At 41.6% G+C, this 23605-nt stretch overlaps 1 protein-coding gene and 1 long non-coding RNA gene across 3 annotated transcripts in view; one reads left to right on the top strand and one right to left on the bottom strand.

Moving 5' to 3' along the window:
• POU6F2 (POU class 6 homeobox 2) overlaps positions 1–23605 on the top strand; it is a 370943-nt gene that overhangs the window by 155096 nt on the left and 192242 nt on the right. The gene's annotated exons all lie outside the window — the stretch shown is intronic.
• On the bottom strand, positions 5313–19472 carry LOC116569586. The gene is made up of 6 exons (XR_004277088.1): positions 19423–19472; positions 17961–18053; positions 16020–16150; positions 14994–14996; positions 10007–10150; positions 5313–5477 (listed from the first exon to the last, which is right to left on the bottom strand). It is a non-coding gene; the product is annotated as an uncharacterized LOC116569586 (long non-coding RNA).

Raw genomic sequence — 23605 nt, 5'->3', positions numbered from 1 at the left:
GACTGTGTGGAGCAGAGCTCCCCTGGCCCCTTGTGGGGCCTTAATGTGTCAGAGAATAAAACTTCTATTGCTTGCAGCCATTAAGAAATTGCGATTGTTTCTTGGAGCAATTGATGTGCCGTGACAACAAGTACCTATTAAGTAAGCTGGAATTTGAACCCATGTTTTTCAGTTCCCAAAACCCCAGGTCATGTCTACTACATTATGCCACAAATAAATGATTATTAATGTTTTTAAGACATGTACAAATTATTTTCAAACAATAGATAGGAAAAGACATCTATAATTTTCTCGGTGCTCCTTCGGTATAGAAAAGTCAAAGTATATAGCTATCATTGAAATTTTCTCATTATGATGATTTCATAAATCAATACAAATACAGCCCTGGAGTGTATAAATAGTCAACAATTTTAGAAGTAGATAAAAATATGTGATTTTATGATTACGATATGAATAAACACTGTTGTTAACATGTTCCTCAGATATTAACTAGATGCCTACAAGTTGTTTCACTTTCCAAGCACAAAAATGCAGGTAAATGGGTTATAAAGATTTCAGAAAAAAACGTGGAGAGAAGAGAAAAAAGGTTTCTAGACTAGAAGAACCAAGTGCTGCTTACTAGTTCCTATTCTAAATTAAATAAAAATGCTGACTCTTGATGAATGGTAGGGGCCATCAACTAGAAAAGCAAACTTTGCATTTCCAAACTGAGAAACCAAGAAGAGAGTCTCTAAGACTATGACCATGGTTGCCTGGTTGAGAACTCACCTATATAGAAAAGATGAAATTTCATAAGAATATGTACAGCTTCCTCCAGCGTATAGGAAGTATTCAAATACCTATCGAATGAATCTGAATAGTACTCTATTATTATAGTTCTCAGATCGAAAAACAATAAAACCGTACTGAATTTGTTGGTAAGGTTCTTTTCACTTCTTACTGCCAATGATTTCACTGAACTCAACATACCGAGCAAATACTATTACAGTAGCAGTCATTTTATATTGCCATGACATGCTAAAATCAGAAGTAGGTATAGTTCATAACATTTGCCTGGAATGAGGTTATGTGCTAAAAAGGGAGGAATCTTCTAGTGTGGCCTCAATTTCCATGGCATTAATCTAAGGACTTGCCCATGAAATGAAGTTTTGTGCTCTCTCGGGAACACCAACAAGATTTCTTGACTCTTGCATGTAAATATTTTCATTCTTTAGGGGACAATTTTTTGGTGTTTAAGCTTTGAAGATTATTGGCAACACTAGTCTAGCTTACTGTGGATACATTTAAGATGTTTTCTTATAAATTATGTGCTTTTGATTCACTTATTCATTTATGGATCAGACGTTTTATTAACTAACTGCCCCATGCTGTGTTCCAGTTACCAGTATCTCACCCAATTCTCGCTGTTGTGATATTCTTTTTTTTTTTTAAGATTTTATTTATTTATTTGACAGACAGAGATCACAAGTAGGCAGAGAGGCAGGCAGAGAGAGAGAGAGGAGGAAGCAGGCTCCCTGCGGAACAGAGAGCCCGATGCGGGGCTTGATTCCAGGACCCTGGGATCATGACCTGAGCCGAAGGCAGAGGCTTTAACCCACTGAGCCACCCAGGCACCCCGCTGTTGTGATATTCTAACACAAATAAGACAGAGCTCGTAGTTTAGAAGGAAAGTAGACATATAAACGGCAATTTACAAAATAATTTAATAGAATATGGAGATGAGGGCACCTGGGTGGATTAGTCGTTAAAGCCTCTGACTCTTGATTTTGGCTCAGGTCATGATCCCAGGGTTGTGAGATCAAGCCCTGCATTGGGCTCCTTGCTAAGTGTGGAGCCTGCTTAAGATTCTCTCTCTCCCTCTCCCTCTGTCCCCCCTAAAACTCATGCACACATGCACGCGCATGTTCTCTCTCTCTCAAAAAAAAAAAAAAATATATATATATATATATACACACACACATACACATACATACTATGCAAACAAATGATAACTAGAGAAATGATGGTCTCATTTCTCTTGCCCAAAATATATTCATCCTAAACAGTAACCAATCTCCATTAGCATTTGGTTTTTCTCAAAACTATCGTTAACGTTTTTCCTTGTTGAGTTGCCAATATTGTCAACAATGTAAAACTTTTTTCTTAGAAATCTGTGACTGCAAAGCTTCTCACACGATTTGTTTTCATTCTCGGGGGCTGTAGAAAGAGTCTGTCCCCAGGATGATCCTTGCCCCTCCCTGATTACGCGGAGACAAAAGCGTGTCCAGGGGTTAGATGGTGAGCTGGATTTTAGGCTAAGGACCTGGGGCTCTTTATTTTTTGCTGCGTTCCCTCCATGTGATCACACTATTAATGCCAGTGGCCAGGGTTCTGTGAACGTGAACCAGTGTGGTCACATTACTGAACCTCCTGATGACTCATTTTCTCCCGCATAGCTGGGTCTTGAAAAAAAAAGCATAAAACCCGATAACTTTAATTATATCAATCCATCTGCTCAGTTGTCCCCCTCTTGTGTTTTCCAGGCTCCCAGTTGTGAAATCAAGGCATGTGGATATTTCCTTGGAGACTTTTCATTAAATGGTATTCAGCACAGAGAAAGGCAGTGTTGAATCTTTAATGTTCCACTTCCCATAAAATGTGGGCCTCCTGTCCTGCTTGTCAAGGTATAAATTTTATGGAAACTTCATCTTTAGGGTATGCTAAGCATACAGTGCCATAGGAGCCCAACCCTGTGGAAAGTAATCCAAGGGTGTTGTAATTTCTGTTGGGCAAAACGCATGCCTCGCTTTTAATGAGGAAATTGGTTCACTCAAATATTGAATAGGATGGTACCCTCAGGATTTCTCATGATTAAAATTAGATTATTGAGGGAGAAAAAGAGTCTGAATGGAGATATTCTATGGGCCTCTCATCAGCGAGCACCGTGGTTACTGTGTTCCAACGAAGGGCCCTCGTCCCATAGAACACAGTGCAAATGGCGCCCCCTGCTGTTGTGCGATCCTATAGCCCGCCCCCTCCAAAGCCTTTGCCTCAATGAGTTTTGATGTGTAGAAGATTCATTTCCATCAGTTATTGAATTTAGTGATATTTTCAGGTGAGCACAAAATACAGCAGGGTTGCTGCGTGCTCATCTCTGGGAAGGAAGCCAACAGCAAAGGAATTAGATCACAGTGTGATGCTTTGGAAACTCTCTTTTCTTTGTGTTCTTGCTTGTCTATTGGCTGCCTCACGCACAACCTCTCTCTCGACGCAAAAGCATCTTTGGTTGCAGTCCACTCACTGCTTTTTTGCATGAGCAAAACTACTACTTAATCGAGACTTATCAAGAAATTTGTTCTCTACTAATGTCAATTTTCTTGCCAACACATTGCATTTTCCATGCATCATTAATGCCATTGTTCTCATCTATTTCTGTTACACATAGCATTTTTTCCAGAGGTAAAACTAACCAGATAAGGCATCCACCAACAAAATAACTTTTTTTTTTTTTTTTTTTTTTTTTTTTTTTTTTTTTGCGAGACTGCTAAGTGAATATGAGCTATCTTGCACATTACTCCCTGGGCTTGGCTTTCTTGCTGTGTTCAGAAACCTGTGCTTTCATGCTAATCCAACAAAAACATCTCTCTTCCTTTTTTTAGTTCCTGCATTTCTGATGCCTTGTAGATCCCTACTCTGCTGTCTTTTTGATGTTATACTCTATACCTCCAAGGTGGTGATTCTGGTTCAACCTCTCACATTCTATGATTGCTACCCTTACCTTCCTAATTAATATTATACCACCTTTCCCTTTCCTCGCTGTATACATACCTACTGCTCACATGCTCACCTCTCCTGGCAGCCTACCTTTATCCGACCTGGATCTATAGCCACTCGTTTTTATAAAAGAGAAAGGTAGCAACAAAAGCAGTGTAATAGATGTATCTAGGCAGATCGGTAATAAAAATAGCTCCCAAGTATCCAGTCCTGTGCGCACGACTTTCCATCTATTATCTCATTTATACACATTATGATTTGCTAGGTAGTTATTGTCATCTCAGTTGTTCAAGGTCACACAGTAAGTGGTGGCATTGAGATTCAAAACCAAGGTCTCAGGGCACCTGGCTAGCTTGGTCGAGAGAGAGTGTGCCACCCTTGATCTCAGGGTCATGAGTTTGAGCTCTGTGTTGGGCACAGAGATTACTTAAACACAGACACACACAGACACACACACACACCCCCCAAAGACTCCCTGCCTTAACCATTCTGCCACACTGCCTTTTCTCTTTCCAGTTCTCTGGGTCGTCCCCCCCGCCCCGCCCCCGGAGTCACAGTCTCAGCCTGTCTCCTCATGGAGGTCTTTGGTGTTGACAAGGCCTCAGTCTAGATCAGATTAGTTTTAGCCCTTTATTCCCCTTGCATTGTCTCCACTGAGCTTTTTAACATACAGGGAGCCCTTTCTTAGAATAGCTGTCACCTAGGTCTATTGTAATTTATACCTATTGACACTATGCTGCGGGTAATTCACCCTTGCAAACTGTCACTGTGCACTGTCACCCGAAGTAGCTAGCAAAGGGAAATTGTATGCATGGTGCCTATCAACAGAGGACCCTGGTGTTCCCTGACGCAGCCCACCCTTATGTGTGGGAAGATGAGTCTGTACCTCTTGGATCACCTGTGTGGTTTTTTTTGTTTGTTTGTTTGTTTTTGCTTTTTGTTTGTTATTTCCCAATAAGAGCATCATTTGACGACTTGGGAGCCAGTAGAGAGAATTAGCTCCTGAGATATGATCACTTTTGAAATGAAATACTAGACAGGAGCTTCTGCATTTCCTGGAACTTCCTTCAGTAGGTCTTTTACATGGGCAAATGCAGTTATAATATTCTCCCAAGAAACTATTTATATGACATATGTTATGAGAACAAAAACTCTACTGACCATTTCCTTTTGAGTGCTCACAGATCAGCATCAGAGAACCGCTGAGCTTTTGTTAAATGGGAGAGACTTTAGAAATTATTTGCCCCTACCTTCTGTTTAGCAAGTGAAGAAATTGAGGTACAGAAAGACTAAGGGATTCACTCAAGGTTAAATACGGCGAAGGCTCCTCAGATATAACTCAAGTGTCTCTCTCTCCCCTCAAATTAATACCGTGACAGTCATATACATTTCCATGCCCCTTAATTTTCTCTGCTTCAGTGGTGCCTATGATAAAAATAATTTATAAATTCAGTAACAGTGGAAACTTATTTCTGCCTTCAGATGGCGTTTGCATTTTTCGCTCATTCCTGTGGTTTGAAACAATTAAAGCATCATCTGCAACCAATATGCAGCTGAATTTGAAATTTACTGTACGATGCTTCTGCTTTTCATTTTTTACCATTTCACACCTTGTCCGCATCTTGAGCAAGCTTGTAAGTTTCCAGCGCATCTACTTCTTGTGATGATATATTGTCCTGGTGGAAAATTTCATTTACTGGCTGTGCCCTTTGCTGAACCTGTTGCTAGTCAGAGAACATGATAAGCGTATAAGTAGCATGCTACTTCATTTATCATACATCGTTTTAGACACTCAAATATCTCATATACAATTCTGCATTCGGCACCGAGTGGAAGTACCTAAGTCACAAGGGGGAAAAAAAAAAGATCTTCAAATAAATTGTCGGTTTATGATGTATAAATGTATCCTCTTAATAAAAATTAATCATAGTTTATACTAAATCTGTAAGTACCCTTTATTTTATTTTATTTTATTTTTATAACCCTGCTAACCACATGCTATCAAACACTCATAGAAAAGATCTGGCTTTTGTGATTTGGTCTATAAGAGAATTGAAAGATATAAAAATGCTATTTTCAGTAATTGAATTACACTGTGTAATAAATCAGGACTATGGGGAATCTCCACAGTGCTTGAAAGGTTCTGGGGAACCACCCTTCTCACCAAGGGAAGGGTTACCACGTTTCTCCTTTACGGGAGTGCTGCCGTGAGTCAGAACCAACACATTGAGAAGTTTGAATTAAGCTGGAGAGAGACACTATGATTTGGGGTTTCTGTGGGCATCTGTGAAGGGAGAGCAAGAAAAACACAGCTCGAGCAGCTCCCTTCGATAGTCTTTTTTTTAAAGGGTGATTTTCCAAGGCAGCTCCAGGAGGTCAGGCCTACCTAATTTCAGTGACTTTTCATGTATTGATTTCTGCCCTTCCCCGCCTGTCATTACCGTGTTTTACTAGCACCCATGTTTTATGCGGAGCATAAAAAAAATCTACGTTCTGTCAGAATAGGGCCCTTGAAATTTTGAAAGTGAAACTTGATTTACATTAAACACGGCTTAGACTAATTAGGGCCTTTCTCAAAGGAATTGTGTCCGTGAAATACAGTTCACAATTACACAGTTGCTTGTCTCCCTGTTCTTCAGTCTAGGAACGAGCTCGGCTGAATGGAACCTGAGCAGACAGATGATGGTTACAGGCACTTACTTAAAGATGTAAATATAGACAGAGGCCCCGGTGTTCTTATTTATATAGGACCACAGTCCTTCAGTGGGTTTCAGCCTGAGTTCCCTTATTTGCATGTAAATATGGCTCAGCCCGGCCTGCCTGGCTGGCAGGAGGTGTTCACATAAAAGGGGAGATGTCTCTCAAATGAAAACTCACTTATTGTTTTATTTAAAAAAAAAAAAAGTCCCTTCCTGGAATATAGGATTAGGATGCAGAATTTAAATGGAACATCACTTCTGGCCACTGAGAAAACACCTTGACTACATAGAAGGCAACAAGCCATTTGGTTTTCTCCCTTCCTTGTGTTAACAAAACTGTGGCTAGGTCTTGTTTCTTCCTGCTCTTTGGATTGCAAAGTCTTTGAGATGCTAATGAAAGCTGTGGATCTTCTCCATAGAAAAATGCATACAGTGGGGACACGTAGAGGTCTGCATATAATACAGAGGCTCTGAGCTTCAGCTGGGGAGCCCTGAACACTGGGGGAAGAGCACCGCCTTCAAATCACTAGCCACAGACTGGGGCAGGTATTTTGGCCTCCTTGAACTCAGTTTGCGCATCTGTAAAATGGGCACAGAGGTGATATTTGCCTGAGTGCACTGTTGTGGAGAGGAAACAAGGCAATATGTGTACAAAGACAGACTCCACCTGGCACGTAGTGCTGTTCCATTTAGTGCCCATTGGGTTGGCTTCCTTAACCAGGAAGCAGCGTCAGCCATGGCAGAGCAGGCTGGGGCCAACTGATCCATTACTCGTGTTTCTAAATAAAGCTTTATTGAAACACAACCACCCTTATTTGTTTACAGATTGTCTGTGGCTGCTTTAAGGCTGTATGTCAGAGATGAGGGGTTGTAATAAAGCTTACATGGCTCACAAAACCAAAAGTATCTACTATTCAGGCTCTTTACAGAATAAATTCTCTAGGGTTAGTTGATGCTCTGGTTGTTGGCAGGTGGTGGCAGGAAGGTCTGATAGTTAAGACTCTGGCTCCAGACTGGAATGGACTCAAATATCCATGGGGAGGAAATGGATGAGACATCGGTACAGGGACATAGCATACTGCAATGAAAAGGATGAACTAGAAACATTGGGCCAGCAAAAGTAGCTGGGTGTAAAGGAGCACATTCGGTTCCTTGACTTTTCATGAAGTTATAGAATGTGCAAAATTAATCATGAAGATGCAAGTCAGAGTTGTGGGGGAGAGGATAGTCCCTGGAAAGAGGAGCAAGGGAGACCTTCTGCTCAATACCTTGATCACTTAGCTCAAGATGGTAGTGACGTGGGCAGGACTTTGTTGAGCTGTATGTTTAAAGTCAGTGCCCTTCCTGTACTTGGTATGTTGTATCTGAATGCACAAGACTAAAGGGACAGGAGACAGGAGAATGACAAAGCAGAGCTCTGAGAGGAGGCTGCCCAGAGGAGGTTGAATGCTGACTCCCCTCCAGGCCAGTCATGGGACTTGGGGCAACCTCTTATTTCCTCCACTGTGAAATGGTCAAATAGTTGTATTGCCCTAAATTTCCTCATCTACAATTCCAAAATCCCAGACATCTCTGAAAAGCAAAAGGTGTTTTCATAATTCATGTGGCAGCAAAACTGAGCTGAACTAGTATCAGGATATTTAGAGTTCTTATCGGTCTCACTTAGTATGAAAAGTAGTAGGTTTTGTTACAGAATCATTGATGTGTTTGATTATGGAACCCTGCCCTAGATCATACAGAGGCTGTTAGGTGATGTATAGTACATATTTTCCATATTAACTTTTTAAACTATAAAACATTCTGAATTCTTAAACACCTGCCGCAGAGTTTCTTATAAGGGATTGTGGGTTTATACCTGCTTCCTGGAGATTAGGAGAATGAAATTAGGCAATGCCTAAGGAGCACTTAGAACAATGCCTGTCCCATGCAAACAGCAAACACAAGAGTAATATTATTATTAACTGTGGTCTCTGCTTCCATTCCAAGAAAGGTCATAGCTGTTAGTTTCCATAGAGCTAGTTGATACCCAATCTCCAGGGCCCATAACCTGTAAACTTTTCTTGGAGCAGCTTTGATGGGAGAGAGGTGGAAAGCTCATAGAGGGGCGTGGGACTCTCTTAAGAGAGACTGTTTTCAACCACATCTCAAAGTGGCAACTTCTTCCACTAAGACAGAAATTGCTAAGTGTCCTTGAACAGGGCAGGAGGGTTTTTCTGAAGGACTAGGTGAGGGGTTTTATCTAGTGCTGATTCCACCTGAGATTTTTAAAACCACACCATTTCTAGAGTTCCTGCTGTGCCGTGTGTGTTTGAAGCATTCCAGTGAAAGGACTCCAAGATCCCTGACATCTCTGCTTGCTAGAGCAGTGAGCAGGGAAATTCCCCCAAATTAGGACAAGGGAAAGAAAAGTTCACCAGAGAAGCAAACTGCAGAAATGACCCCGCACCAGGATTTTCCAGATGTACCTAGAAATAATCAAAAGAAGAGGTCCCTGCTTTAGCTGAAAGGGTACTGACATGTTTGGTTCTGGGGACCAAACCCCGCTCTGGCTTCTGTCACTACTCTCTGAGCAGTGTTGGACGAGCCACTTAAACTCTGCGTGCCTAAGTTTCCTCGTTTGTGAGTCAAAGGGATCTTGTAGATTGAAATGAATTCCTCACCTTTTCCCAGTTCTGTGAATTTCTGATGGTCTCAATTTCAGAAGGCCAGAAACCAGTTCTTACCAATCACTTCAAAATCCTACATATGACATAAGGTAAGACTTAAGGATCTACAGATGGGAGGAAGCTTACAAAACAGTTATTTGAACACAGGACTTTGTTTGGTTTACTGTGGTATCCCCAGTATCTAAAACAGGGCTTGGCACAAAGTAAGTGCTCAAAATTATTGCTGAATAAATGAATGAGTGGTAATTTTCATGCTTGCTTCTTTGATGAATAGAAGGAAGTTTATGTTCTTCCATGACTCTTGTAAATAACCAGTAAGATACTTCCAGCCGTATGGAAAATTACATGCAATAAGAATTAAAGCGGTAAAATCAACTGAGTGTGAATTATGACTTACTTTAAATTACCTGGCTATAGGTAAAACATATCTCATGAAAATATCTTGTATCTTACTTACAGCATTGGTAATAATTGAAAACACCTCCATACTAAAACCTACACTGTAAAAAATAAGGCTTTGCAGATATTCTGTATTTTTATTATAACTTAGGTGTTTTGTTAAAGTTTGTGAATATCACCTGCTTATTCACAATCCATTATGCTCTATAAGTATCAGTTTCCCATCAATTAGAACAATTGGTTTTGTTGTATGTGCAAATATATCAAATCATTATATGTGGTACACCTTAAATGGAAACAATGTTATATGTCAATTATATCTAAATAAAACTGGGGGAAAACAAAACACACAAACAAAAAAAGAATTAAAGAGGTAGACAGCATCCATATTGGCTCATTCAGGGTTCAAGAGGCTCACCAAAGACTCAATGTTCTTCTACATTGTACCCCACTGTCTTTGGCATATTAGCTTTCTCGCAGCTGACTCACCTATTGTTGCAGAATAGTTGTAGCAGTTTCCAGGTGTCACCTTTTCCAGAAGATTCCAGCCGACTTTATCTCATTTCTTATTGACCAAAATGGGGTCACATGCCTACCCTTCATCTATCAGTGGCAGAAGGTCTGGGATCCCTGCTGTATTAGATAATTAAGAGGCATGGTTATCTTCCTGAAACAAAATCAGGATCATCTTACACAGAAGGAAGCAAAGGAATAGGCTTGCATAGGAATAGGTTGATCATAGTGATCAGCCAATAGCGATCACACCTGTATTAGTTAGTACCTGATCAATAAATGAATTAATAAATGAACAAAAGGGGAACCATGGCATCAAGATGAAGACAAAACAAAATAACATAACAGCCAAGTGAGTGATCCAAAGAATAAATGCCAAAGGAGTTTTCTGAAGATGTCACTGGGGATTGATGTGAGCAGCAAGAGTCCACTGAGATAATAGCATATGCCTGAATTTGGATGGTTTGGTATGGCTCAAGGGCTGCTGAAGTTATTTTATTTGTCAGGACCATTTGATCCAACATAGGGCAGTAGAAACACATAAAACAAGTGTTATGACAAGGAGGACAGATTGAAGAGAGGAAGACTCAGTGGGGGACAATAATTAAGGATCAGTCTGGAAGAGCAGATTTTAATGCTCGGCTTATTGGAATGTCTTTATTCTATTGGTAATGGAAAGAACTGGGTATTTGTCAAGTTCTTTTCTTATTAACATGTAATGTATATTATTTGCTTCAGGGCTACAGGTCTGAGAACCATCAGACTTAACACAATTCACAGCACTCACCGTAGTACATATCCTCCTCAACGTCCATTACCCAGTCACCCCATCCCCCCCCACTACTCCAGGCACCCTCAGTTTGTTTTCTGAGATTAAGTATCGCTTATGGTTTGTCTCCCTCCCCAGTCCCATCTTGTTTCATTTTTCCCTCCCTTCACCCACGAACCCCCACCCTGCCTCTCAAATTCCTCATATTAGCAAGATCATATGATCATTTGTTTTTCTCTGATTGACTTATTTCCTTTAGTGTAATACCCTCTAGTTCCATCCATGTCATTTGATGGCTGCCTAGTATTCCATTGTGTGTGTATGTGTATATATATATATATATATATATATATATATATATATACCACATCTCCCTCTTATTGAGCTATACTTTACATAAAGTAAAATTCACCCTTTCTAGTATATTTTCCGTAAGTTTTGACAAATACATCCAGCCGGTGTAACTGCTACCATAATCAAGGTAGAGAATAGTTTCCAAAACTTTCTCGTTCGTTTGCAGTAAACTCCCCCTTGGCCCCCAGCTCCTGCTAGCTACTGCTCTGTTTTCTGTCCCCAACGTTTTGACATTTCCTGAATGTCATATGTGGTCTTCTGAGTGTGGCTCCTTTCACTTAGTTCATCCATCGGAGCTTCACTCATGCTGTGTGTAGCAGTCATTCATTTGATTCGAGTGAGATTTTATTATATGGATTTTATTATATGAAAGGTATTTGGACAGTTTCTCATTTCCTAGCAATTATAAATAAAGCCACTACAAATATGTGCATACAAGTTTTTCGGTGGACATAAGTGCTTATTTCTCTTTGGTAAATATTTAGGAATGAGACCACTGGGTCGTACGGCAAGTATTTATTTCACTGTATAAGAAACTACTGAATTATCTTCTAAAATGCCTTTACCATTTTATCTTTTTATTTTTTTATTTTTTATTTTTTAAAATTAGGCTCTTTTTTTATTTATCATTTTGTAATCCCATCAGCAATGTCTGAGGGACCAGTCACTCCACATCCTTTCAGCATTTGGGTTTAGTCAGTTTAGGTTTATTCTTTCTCTCTCTCTCTCTCTCTTTTCAGTTTAGTCCATTAACAGTTGTCTAGTGGGATCTCACTATGGCCTTAATTTTCATTTCTTTAAAGACTAAGAATATTGAGCACATTTTCATATGCTTCTTTGCTTTCCATTTATTTTCTTTGGTAAAGTGCTTAATGAGAAAGGTCTTATTTATTTTTTCTTTTTGTATCATGACATGGTAAAAGCAGAACTTAAGAAAGATGAGTCTGGGTCTGGAACAAGGTGCCGGTGAGGCAGAGATCGGATAGAGGCTACTGCACAAGCTGGGTTGGAGGCGATGAGTTGGGCAGAATATCTCTAGCTGGTATATTTGTCCTAACACGCAGACATCCAACATGAAAATACCTTGCACTGTGCCTGCCTAGAAAACAATGACTTCTACCATTTGATGACGCCCGAGACACATGTAGGCACACATATACCTTTACAGATCTTCACATCACACTGTGGGGTTCTAGTTCTCTCCCCTGTTTTATATCTGGGGAAACTGAGGTATGGAGAGCAAAACCACTCACTTAGGGTCATATAGCTAGTAAATGGCTGCTGGGGGATTTGAATGCTCGTAATCTGTCTCTGCCTGCCACACAATACTGCCCTCCTAGAAGCACCTCCGTTCATAGTTGGTGAATTAACCAAATTAATAAACGATGGGAAATCATCAGTCATCCCTACTGAGAATCAAAACTGGCCCAACAAAAACATTAAATGTAACTCTTCTCCATAATGTCCAGCACATATGCCATATTGTTTGAACAATAATAGTGATGATGTTCTTTCTTCTTTCCAACTGGATTAAGATCAGCGGCCCCCAAACTTGGCAGACTGTAGGATTCTTTATCAATTTTTAGTGATTCTGGCCCAGATTTAGTCTTCTGCTGATAGAAAGGAGACACACCTCTTCATTCCTTCCTCACTTAGCCAGTGCATATTAGAGCCATTTCCTCCCTCTCTCCGGTCCATGTTTTCACGGATGTCCAGCATCACTGCTTGGAGCACTTATTCCCTTCAAGGGCATGGCAGCATCCACCTTTGAAACCACTTGTATGGAGCCAGAAGGATAAGGGAAAACAAACAAAAAAACATAACAAAAAGTCCTTTTATCCTTTCTCATTTCTTGGCCCAGTTATAAGGGAGTTGTTTTGCTGAGTTCCCCAAGAAGAGATAAGAGGTGCTAATTGTAGTATCAATAATTTAGTCTACAGATCTGGGCAATTTGTGCTACTAGATCAAAATGAATACATTTTTAGAGATTGTATATCGTAAGAGTGTGAAAAGCCCAGCTTTGTCAGGATAGTATGTTAATCCCCAGATATGAAGTCCCTGGAATCTATCTGATTTGTCCCTCAGTCAGTCAGGAAATTGAGAATTTGCTCTTTTTTTTTTTTTTTTAAACTGGGAAACTCCTTTGAAACAGGTTTAGGATACTGTGCTCTAGCAAAGATTCCTCTGTGGAGAGCGAAGGCGTAGGAGGTTGTGTAGAAGTGTCAGGCCCATTTGGGAGGGCAGAAAGTTGTCAGGCCATTGACAATTCAAGACTTACAACAGTGGTCTTCAACTTTTTAAGACCAGATCTGCTTATTGAGAAAGGAATTTTTTTAATCAAAAAGGTAACAACATTTGACAAATTTCTATTAATTGACTTAACATCTCCTAAGTAATATTTCTCAGTGAAGTAGAAAAACAGAAACCCTCTAAAACCTCCTATTTAAAAAAGAAAAAAAAATTTGCGGTGAGATTTTATAATGAAATCTTTAACTTTGTGCTGTGTCTTTCTGAGGCAGAGTCATATTTAAAATTGCTTCTAAGAGGAAGACAGAAAACAACACCTTACCCCCTCAGTATATGTCCATACTATGAAAAAATCCCACACATACCCATTTGGTTAACTGTGGAAAATCCGATCTGGGGGCATGAACCAGGTTTTGGTACTACCCCACTCACTGCCTATAAGCCACGATGAACTTCCTTCTCTGAGACCAAATTTCTTCATCAATAAAGTAGCATGAGAATATTTATACTTAGGGTTGCAGTGAGGCTTAATTACATTAGTGTGTGAACCTTGAATAGTCATTGACTTACTCATAGCCCTTTTTCCTAAAATTCTAAAATTATGAAATCTCAAGGAATCCCATAAACACTAATTGTTCATGATGTGTACACACATACACACATATGTTTCAGATGAACTGTGTAGGGTTAATACAGGAAAGATCCTAAGATGACCTATCATGTGAAGACCCCAAATCCAAGTCAGGTGTCTAAAGTCATGATTCCCATTACACTTACCAGGAGCAGATTCACCATCTCCAGCTCAGAGGACCCAAATCACCATCATTTCTTCCTCAGTATCACTTTACAGCTATCCCCGCCCAGAAATGATTCCTCCATTGTGGAGAATTTGGTTATCAATTAAGATTGAGGGGGGAAAAAGGGTCCTGAAGGTGTCCGAATTCTCTAAGATTGAAATTAAAATTAAAATTCTAATAAAAATATATGTTTATAAAAAATAAAATATTAAAAAATTAAAATTCTATAACCTTGCAGGTATTTCATAGAAATAATGTGGGGCTTAGATAATGAATTACTGAAAGTAGAATTTTGTTGAGTGAATTACTACCCAGCAAAGCTAAAGTCTACTTTGGTTCTTTAAGTCATGGAAATAAATCTCTAAAATCATGGAAGTAAATATCTTTAAAGGTTAAGCCTGCTTGGGGGAAAATATCTGGCTCTCCTTTAAGATCTTGAGTTGAAGATAATATCAAAATTAATTTATTCAGAAGCAAGCAGACAACTTCATAAAACTTGACCCATGTAGAATTTTCTTGAGGACTGCCCAGTTCTGCTCTAGTTTTAGATTCTGAAAGGTGTAAATGATGTGTGATCACCTGCCCTTCCACTTCTGCACCAAGTCATTGGGGTCTCCCCATTCTGTTTGTTATTCAGACACACTGGGAGAGTATTAGCGAAGTCATGAGCCTCATATAATGCCTCAGGAACAGTATTTTCCAATCTGAAAGAAAAATTTTTCTTTATCACTGGATTTTTGATCAATTTTTCACTTCTCCTTTAAACCAATGAACAAGAGATTGCTGTCCCTGCCACCATCTGGCAGTCTCCTAACTCTATCTGCTGAGTCAGATTGAACATGAATACAAGTCTCTATCCAAGGAAGAGCTTAGTTTTCTCAGAAAATCATGTTGTCAACCTCAGTAAAATCCTCAGTTGTCTCCAGTGTAACATAAGGGACTGTCCGTGGCACCAGCTAGATTTTTAGTAGAAGGCACTGGTGGGGAAAGAATTCTTAAAAACCAGGAAAAGGACCAAATGATTTTACCAAGCTTATCTCATGGTCTTTGTTGCTTCCTTTACCACTATTTCCAACCCTTTTCTACCAACATGGTGAAGGGGACAAAGGTGGCATTTGGAGATAAGAAGTGGGGATATAGAGGAGGAACTTCAATATGATGTATGTTTCAGCTTCTTTCCTTTCCCCGCGAAACTGCATATCCCTAAGTCTTGGGGTAACTGCTAAGAGAGAAAGAAGTAAGATTTTGACATGCTTTAGACTGAATCCAAGGCCTTTTTTGCCACTTGATATCACCAGCCTTAAAAAATTATCTCATTGGATGGCTGTTGGTCAACCAACACAATCAATGAAATCATGTTTTCCTTCCATCAGGGAATACATACTGAGTCCCTTCTATGTCCCAGGCATGAGGTAAGCACTGGGACTATAATGCAGGATGGGTACCCCAGGGACATTCTACTAAAGAGCATTCATTTAACCAAAGAAGTGAATGGTCAGCATAGTACCTATTGGTAGTATAAAGAGGGAAAACACTGTCAGGGTAGAGAAAAAGGGGTGTGTAATTTAGATGAAAACAATTCAGGTTTACCACATCCTGAAAGTGACATGTAAGGAACATTTTTGGAAGGCAGCGTGATGGAGTAAGCCAGGCTGGCTAGTATTGGGTCTTATTTGACCTTGGGTAAGTCACTTAACCTATGCATATGTTTCCTTCGCATAAAATTAGGATGACAATAATCACTTATTTATCTGATGGAATTGATAGGATGATTCTCTAAGAAGGCTAGTTTTTAAGAAAAGGTTTAATAAATATCAGCTACCATCATCATCATCATCAGTGGTGGTGTTGCCAGTGGTGATAATAGTAACAAGTGGAGACCCAGGGAATCTCATAAATCAGGACAGTCTTTTTCACTCAGTTTTTCTGTAGCCATTTGTTCCATGGATGTTTCTAGCCAAAGAGAGAGAGATTGAAAAAGGTCTTTCCGCTCAGTTTTGAGACACACTCCAGCTTACCTCAGATCCAGGATGACTTTATTTATTTATTTATTTATTCATTTATTTATTTATAGCCAGGAGTCACTCTGATTAGGGAATGAGTTAAAGAACAAACATTTCTTCACTGCCTACTAGTTGTAGAACAAATATTTCTTCACTGCCTGACACACTGTGTCAGGCACCCCCTCAGCAGGCCATTGTTGGACAGGGGTTATTATTTCTTCTGTACAGATGGGAAAATGGAGGCTCACAGAAGCTCGAGATGTTTGCTTAGTGTCACACAGCTAATAAAGGACAGAGAAGGATCTAGAGTGAGGCTATCTGACCTCAAGTCCAGTGCCCTGTCTCCTTTTACATGGTCATGGACACATTGGTCTGTTCACTGACATACGAGTGAACATACTCATCAACATCTACTTAATGACCAGCCTCATTCCCAGAAGAGACTATGATGGAATTTCAGAAACCACCCACTTCCCTGGGCTACCATTGGCTTCAACCAAAATCAAGATGTTCCAGACTTTCAGGTTAAAAGGTTTCAGACTTTACAGATTTCAGGTTCTGACACAACGTTCCAGGGCATCTAGTACGTGTTTTCCCTGTCAGAGTGTGGAAGTCCTCTATGATTTCCTGGGCATCCCTAGATCTTTCTATTTTTTACTGCCATTTCCAGGTAGAGATTAGATATTTCCTCTAAATCTGAGATGGATCATTTTCCTAAGAGGTTATAAACTACATAAAATCCCTTAGCATGTGTCACAGGTGGAAGCCTCAGAATATACTAAAAAGTAAAGGGAAGATGTGCTGTGTTGATTCTGACAGATCTCACAGTAAGTGTGCTGTTTCCCAGGACAAAAGGCACAGTGGCATTACCCCTCCAGGGGAAGGGGCCATATTGACTTACTAAGATACTGTTGACGTTTCAAGTGCCAGCACAATGTTTAACAGGATATGGGATGAAATAGTAGTTCTGGCCGATGAGCTCACTTTGGGACTAAGCATCAGCAAAAGGAAATGGGATCTTCCAATTAAAAATGGAACAGTCCTGAGGAAACAGTCCTTACCAGGGAGCTAATAGAAACATTTCAAAATGGTGACGTGTGTTTAGGAATGCACACAAGATGAAAGATCATCCATGCTGCTTCTCTTGGCTTTCCTGTCCTTGGCCAATCACAGAACTCCAGCAAGAGGATGCTCCCAGGCCAGCCAGATGTCTGTGCCTCTCTACTGCAACATGGTGTCCCAGGGATCATGGAAATCCTTTGCACACTGAGTGTTAAAGCCCCAAAGGCCCTCCTCCATGCATGCGTGGATAAAATTTTTTGGTGGATCAATTTTGTGGAATGCATCCTTCTATGTTGCACCCTTATCATCAGAATAACCAGTGTGCTTCCAGCTGTTTATAGCAACGCTGTTGTTTAATTTTCGGAACACAGACATAAAACAACCTTCATACCTACCGTTCACTTAGAGGCTGAACTCACTTGCCTTGGTGGCCGCGGAGGAATCATGGGTCATATGGTGAAAGAGACAGGCAAGCGTCATTGGTCACCATACAAGGGTCTCTCCTGTACCCCCTGAGCTGACTGCCCAGCTTGCTGGAGGGTTTTCAGGGCTGAAAACAACAGCCTTTCCCACCCTCCCCGGGACAAGAATGTGTATGGATGGTTTTTCATGGATCACCAACAAGGAGCTCTCTCTTGCCTCTTCTTAACTTCCAGATCCCCATTATGATGACTCATTGTGGCCCATGATTTTCCTACCTGGTTCCCTGTGTGCCGGTCTCTGTACTCCCCTTGCCCAACCCTCAGACACAAGGGGCTCTGTATAGCTGTCAAATCTTCACCGTGAAAGGGCTTAGAAAATAAGAGAAAAATCTTATCCATATTGTTGCCGACTCCTGAATGTTCTGTCCCATGGCTTTGAGTTCCTTTCTGACTGAATTAATTTCAAGGATGGTTTCTGGCTTTATCATTAAATTCTAACTTATAAGCACTCCCCTCCCCAGAACCCACCCGTAACAGAGGCTATTAGCATTTTCCACCCAGGTCCAGATGGGGTCTCTCGCTTTATCTTCGGCGGCACCCCTGGAATGTGCGTCTTCCCCAGGAACCACAGACGCTCTAATGTGTCTCTTTCAAAACATACGGCACCCACTCCATTCCTGCTCTCTCTAAAATCATGTCTGGGGAAACTGAGAGGCTCCTTTTGAAGGATTACATTACGGCTTTGATTTTTATTTATAAAACATAAAGGACTAATATATATCCGTTAGGACATTTTGCTTCCAAAGTGCATTGTAGCAAAATAATTGGAAGGCAGTTGCGGTGTGAAATATATGACAGCTTTACAGGACATAAAAAGCAGCTTTTTCTTTGTAATAGTGTAATTGCCTTAAACCCCACAATCATAATTGTTATCAAAAAATAATCCCAAGGAAAGGCTAATATAAGGTGAGCAGACTATTAGAAGAGCTCTAATACACTCGATTCCTTGAACAGCAAACGCTGCTCTCAATCTCCCGGTGCTTTTAGTGTCAGTCAGAGAGCACTCAGTCATTTCTGTGCATCAAGCCTGCAGTATTGATTTTTCCACTGACTGAAACAGCCATATAAGCATAAATTTTGCATGAGCCTTTCACTTTGTAGACTCTCCTTTGGTCAGATGACACATGATGTGAACATGAAGACTGTATAATAACAATGCATGGTCAACCTGCAGGCATTAAAGCGTGGGCTCTCGCGGCTCTGAAGGACAAAAGCTGGCTGGGGCGGGGGCTGCCCGGCCGGGGCCGCACCAGGGAAAACAAATTCCATCTCCATCTTGGCAGCCCGCGTGCCATTTTATTTTCTCTTTCCCTCCTTGCGTTTTCACGGATCTCCTTTTCTGAAAGCGCTCCTCCACCCCTGCCCGCCCCCCACCAACACACGCGCTCGCACACTCGCTTGCACGCGTCTGGCGGTCTCCACCCACTCTGGGGGGGGGGGTGTCGCTCAGCTTTGTGGACAGAGCACCCCTGCCTCGGCCACTGAACCCCCTCGCTGCACCGCCCTCTGGTTTTCTCCACGTCGTTCGCCGGCGATCCGACCTTGATGTCATTTCTTTTGTGTCGGCCCCAGAGACTAAACAGTGTGTAACAACATCGGATAAGATCTGGTATCGGGCTGAAAAAAAGCCTTATCGAAAGATGTGGCTCATTGATACGCAGGGACAAGAAAAACCAACCTCCTTAATAGCCGCATTCCATTTAACCTGCGTGGGCCCTCTTGGAGCGCTCCTTATTCATTAATAGTTCTCTAGCTTGTGTCCTCATGATTTAAAACGTTCCATGGGAAGTGCAATCATTCTGTTAGGGGATTGTGCCCCTGGAAACAAGAGGCGAGTCTAATCCTCGCCACCCCCACAAGGATCTGATTCCCCCTCATTCCACGGAGGTCCCTTAGCCCAGAGGAGTCACAGCTACCCTGCCCCCTCGCACCAACTTAAGCAATTTGATGTAATTAACTTACATTATGGGAAGAATTCTCAAGTTGAATTGGCCTGGGAAGGGAAATTATCTATTAAAAGAACCAAGAAAAAAATAAAAAATAAAAAGTCCCTGTTGGCCAGATAGAGTCAACCAGAGGGAAACACCATTTTATGTTAAATAAAAATCATGCTGCAAAACAGAGGCTTGCTCTAATGAATAATTGCAAATGTGTTCGCTTTTTCCTTTTGTGTAACCATTTGGAATAGCAAAAATAACATTCACCTTGAAGCCTGCTAACCTGGGGGAAGAGAGGAGCTACAGCCAGAATAAAGCACTTCAAACTCCAGTATCTTATAAAGGCTCCCAACTTGATACATAGGAGACATTAGCTTATGGTGAACCTAAGCACAGTCTGATTTTTTTTTTTTTTTTTTTAAGAGAACTGGCCCGGCATTTATCTGGAATTTGTCCATTGCTCAGAAAGGGGACACGATTCCATCATTTTTAATTCTTTTAATATCTGCCTGCCGGTGGCGGCTGCCTGCTTTCTGGGATCGGCTTCATCAGTGCTGCTGGTTGTTTGAAAAGAGTTTTGAAAATTATTCTTTTTATTTCCAGTTGATGGCATCACAGGAGATATTTCTACTTAAAGCAAAGTTATTATAGCGAGCAGTGTTCTCTGAAATGAGTTTTGGCCGAGGAGAATGAGCAAAATGACACTGGTGAGCCAAGCTTGGAGAAGAGTTTGTTCTCAGGCTGGAGTGTGTGGGGGAAGGCAGGCCAGGCTTGTCTCTTCTTTATAGGAAACTAGAAATCTGTGGAGAATATCCTAAACTTTCTTGCTAATGTCTTATTTGATGGTCTCCTACCCTGAAAATTGGCTCAAGTACCTACTGGTCAAAATGAGTCTGTTTCAACGTTAAAAAGAAATAAAACGGGAAAATGGCTCCTGGCCCCAGCTGAGCTCCTGCTCTGAGGGGTGTCTCTTGGGGAGGAAATTTTAAAAACGCAGTCGCAACTCTGGATCCTGGGACATACTCTCAAAGACCTGGGGGCCAGGGCAGGGGCTAAGACTGTGTCCCCCAGAAAACAGAACCTGATTCCCAGACCACCAGCCTGGGGAGGAAAGGGGCTCCTTCTTCTTTCCTTTGTCTTGTCTTCTTTCCTGTCTTTGTTTTTTTTTCCCTCTCCTTTCCTTTCCCCTCCATGAAACTGATCATAACCAAAGGAAAAAAATAAGGAAGCTCAGAGTCATCAAAGGGCTAGAGCCGACTCTATAGTGGTTCCCTTTAGCGCCTGTTGCCTCGAATCTATCCCTTCATCTAAAAACTGTTCCCCTCTGTTCTTGGCCTGTCTGAACTGTGATGGCCAGCCCTACAGACTTCTGAGCACGTGGCTGTCCTTGTGTTCCTTCTCATTCCCCTAGAGTCTCTGTAGAGAGATCAGGATGTAATAGGGAAGGAAATGAAGTGACTCCGTGGCCAGAATCTGGCCCAGGAGCCCCGCCCCTTCGTGAGTTTCTCAGCACTTCCTCATCCCAGGGCAAACACCCCAACAGGCTTCCCTTTACTTGTTACCTGAAAGCGGGCCCAGCCCCACTGAGCCAAAGAGGGGGAGGCTGGGGTTCTCCTACAGGAGAGTTGCAATGTTTGCATCCAAAGGTTTTATAGCCTCTCCACAGTCACCAGGAACACACACGCTCTCACAATTTTGAGCAGCCCTAGAACTTTCTTGCTCTTATGGGTTTTTAGGAATGAGCATTATGTAATGCTGCCAAAACAGCTTCCCAGAGCCTCTTTTGATCCCAAATCCAATCAGATGTGGGGTGTGTGTGTGTGTGTTAGGAGAGAAACAAAGAGATAGAGAAAGAAAGGTGTGTGGGGGTGGGGACTACTCTTTATTGAGTGACAGCAGGGAGCTAGGTATTTACAAATGCTAACACTTGTGTTTAGAAAAACGTACAACCTATGCTTTTGTTCCCATGTGCTCAGAGTCTTTGTGTTTGCTCTTCCCTTCCCTTGCAATGCTTTTCCCTTCCAGGTCCACATGACCCTCTTCCTCACTGCCTCAGTGAGACCTTCTTGAACCACCCTATATAGAACAGAGCACCCCCCCTCACCCCACTGGCATGCCTGATGCCCTCTCCTGGCTTTATTTTTAGCCATAGCTCTAACATCATGTGAGAGACCATATATTGCCCTGAGTATTTGTCCATTTTCTGCCTCCCTCATGACGCATGAGCTCCTGCAGGGCTGTGACTGTGTGTGCTCTCTGCTGGCCCCTCAGCCCCCAGGAGCATCCCATCAACAGCCACGCACCAAAAGGAGACTCAGTAGTTCCCTGCATTTCTTTATCCAACTGAGGAAAGACCCATTTGGGAACAAAAATGTTCCTTCTGTCTCCAGGGCGTTTGAGCTCAACAGAAAGACCCCATGGAGGCACTGCTTGGCGTGGAGGTTCAGAGGCTGCAGAATTTTCTAGGAGGTGCGAGACTCTAGACATATCTGCCACCCTCTGGGCCTCTCGCAAGAACCTCAGATAAAGAGGGCCTGTGCATGGACAGAGGCAGGGAATAGGGTAGTGGCTAAGTTTGCTGACTGAGGTGACTAAGAGAGCCTGATTAACAGAGCCTCTATTCTCTAAAGCTACACAGTGGCTTGTGAGAGACAAGCTTTATAAAATAACAGCAATAATAGCTTTTATTTAATTTCAGTATTTCTATATTTTTTGTTCATTGCCTTTGGGCAGAACGCAGCTTTAATAAATAAACAGACACCTTATAATGAGGGAACGAAATTACCGAATTGCTATTCAGCCCAGAACAACAGCCGATCACTACTGCCGGCTGTAGGAGTGAGAAGCAGGTAATGTAGGTCACAAGATGGGGAAAACTGGGCCCCCAGTCTCATGCAAAGTGGTGGAGCTGGTAGAGGAAGGCTCAGAGCTGGGAGGAGAGAAGGCACAGAGATGCCTAGAGCAACCTCGGAAAATGGGACACTGGGAAGAAGGCTATGCTTCCTTTCCCTTATAAGCGGAGGGCAAAGTTAACTTTTTCCTATTATGCTTCTCCTCTGAGGTCCCCAAACCATGGTTTCCTTCTAGAATTTACTCGCTACTAGATTTCTGCCTCTTTATATCTGGATTCATCTGCACTGATTTGCTAACATTGGTCTTGCCTGGAATGCACTCGTAAGTACCTGACCATGAACCACAAGGAGCTGCCATGAGCCCATTGCAAAGGCAGGACACACTTTAAGGTCAGTGGAAAATCAGTACAAGGGAAGTGTTCATGAATCTAGGCTTCCTTTCATCATTGCACATGCTGCTTCGCGTCATAATTTCCTCACTGTGCAATCTCCCCAACCCCTTCCCTGAGGCTGGACATCTCCAGGGTAGGCACTGGCTCATTCCTCTCTGTAGTTTTGACCCCTGACACAGACCCTTGCACAAATATTTGATGAAGAGATGAAACACTGAGGAATTTGGAAGCCAGTGACAATGAAATTTGCTTTCTTTCTTTCTTTTTTTTTTTTTTTTGCTAAGATATTACCAACAGTCTAATATCCACCAAGCTATAATCTTTGCACCATTTCTTCCCAAAAAAGGGCAGCTCTTGCATACCAAATTTGTCAAATGGGAGAATCAAGATACTTAGAATCAATGAGCTTGAATATGTCCACCCTCCACTTCCGTGTTAGTTACTGTGAGTGAGAAGCAGAGGCTGGCTTGGGTTGCTTCAAGTAGGAGGGACTCTGTTATGGATATGAATGAGGATCTCTAGGCATGAAATAGCAGAACAGTTGTTCTGAGAAGCCAACTTTTGAGAAACCATCTGGGAAACCAACTTTTGAGAAACTGTTTGGAGCTTCTGGTGGCTTGTATGTGCTTTTTCATAGCGTTCTGGCTTCTCTTCCTGATGATCTTGCCCTCCCTCCCCAA

This window comes from Mustela erminea, chromosome 11 (genome assembly GCF_009829155.1).
Source record: "Mustela erminea isolate mMusErm1 chromosome 11, mMusErm1.Pri, whole genome shotgun sequence".
Lineage (NCBI taxonomy): Eukaryota > Metazoa > Chordata > Mammalia > Carnivora > Mustelidae > Mustela > Mustela erminea.
This window is presented reverse-complemented; position numbering and strand designations above follow the sequence as displayed.